Source organism: Otolemur garnettii, unplaced genomic scaffold (assembly GCF_000181295.1).
Source record: "Otolemur garnettii isolate 467f Iridium unplaced genomic scaffold, OtoGar3 scaffold00002, whole genome shotgun sequence".
Taxonomy (NCBI): domain Eukaryota; kingdom Metazoa; phylum Chordata; class Mammalia; order Primates; family Galagidae; genus Otolemur; species Otolemur garnettii.
The window spans coordinates 49,530,245-49,531,499 of NW_003852397.1; the positions used below are offsets into that span (position 1 = coordinate 49,530,245).

The 1,255-nt window shown below is 43.4% G+C and overlaps 1 protein-coding gene across 1 annotated transcript in view; it reads left to right on the forward strand.

Moving 5' to 3' along the window:
* The window catches only part of CNOT10 (CCR4-NOT transcription complex subunit 10), a 99,723-nt gene that overhangs the window by 64,651 nt on the left and 33,817 nt on the right, over positions 1-1,255 (forward strand). The gene's annotated exons all lie outside the window — the stretch shown is intronic.

Here is a 1,255-nt window from a genome sequence, read left to right on the forward strand (position 1 = left end):
GAAAGAGTCTCACTCTGTTACCCCGCCTACTGTGCCCTGGCATCATCATAGCTCACAGCAACCTCAAACTCCTGGGCATAAGCCTCCTAAGTAGCTGGAACTACAGTCATCTGCTACAACTCCTGGCTAATTTTTTCTGTTTTTAGTAGAAACAGGGTCTTACTCTTGCCCAGGGTGGTCTTAAACTCCTAAGCTCAAGGAATTCTCCCTCAGCCTCCCAGAGCACCCCCGCCCCCAGCCTGGATGGATGATTTCGAAGATTAAACTTTTACATCATTCTCTTCCTTTGTTGTCTGTTTTCTATTTCATTGATTTCTGCTCTTACCTTCATTTTCTCTTCTGCTAACTCCTGTTTTGATCTCTTTTTAGCTTCTTATGTTGTTTGTTTATTTTGACCAGAGGTATCTAACCTGCCACATGCTGATTTTATGAGGACTATTTTTACGTGTGTTATTGGATATCATGGAAAGTATGCATGGACCCTTTCTTTTTTCTTTTTTTCTCTCTTTTTTTTTTTTTTTTTTTTTGCTAATCAACTATTGTTAGTGTTTGTGTATTTAATGTGTGGCATAAGACATCAATTCTTCTAAGATAAAGCAGAAAAAGAATAAAAAGATTAGATACCCCTGTTGTATTCCTTTCTTGTTTTCTAATGTAAACATTTTTTTAAACTATACAGTTCACCTTAAGCTCAGCTGTAATTTCATTCCAGAAAATTTTTTTTTTAATTTTTTTTTTTTGAGGCAGGGCCTCAAGCTGTTCCCCTGGGTAGAGTGCTGTGGCATCTCAGCTCACAGCAACCTCCAACTCCTGGGCTCAAGCAAGTCTCCTGCCTCTGCCTCCCAAGTAGCTGGGGTGACAGGCGCCCACCACGACGCCTGGCTATTTTTTTTTTTTTTTTATTGCAGCCATCGTCATTTGGCTGGCCCAGGCTGGATTCGAACCTGCCAGCTCAGGTGTACGTGGCTGGCGCCTTAGCCGCTTGAGCCACAGGCACCAAGCCCATTCCAGAAATTAATTTGGTTTTTTTGTTTTATTGTTTTGGGGGATTTTTTGAGACAGGGACAGAGTCTGGGCATAATCATAGCTCACTGCAACCTTAAATTCCTAAATTCTGGCTCGGCGCCTGTGGCTCAAGCGGCTAAGGCGCCAGCCATGTACACCTGAGCTGGCGGGTTCAAATCCAGCCCAGGCCCGCCAAACAACAATGACGGCTGCAACCAAAAAATAGCTGGGCATTGTGGCAGGCGCCTGT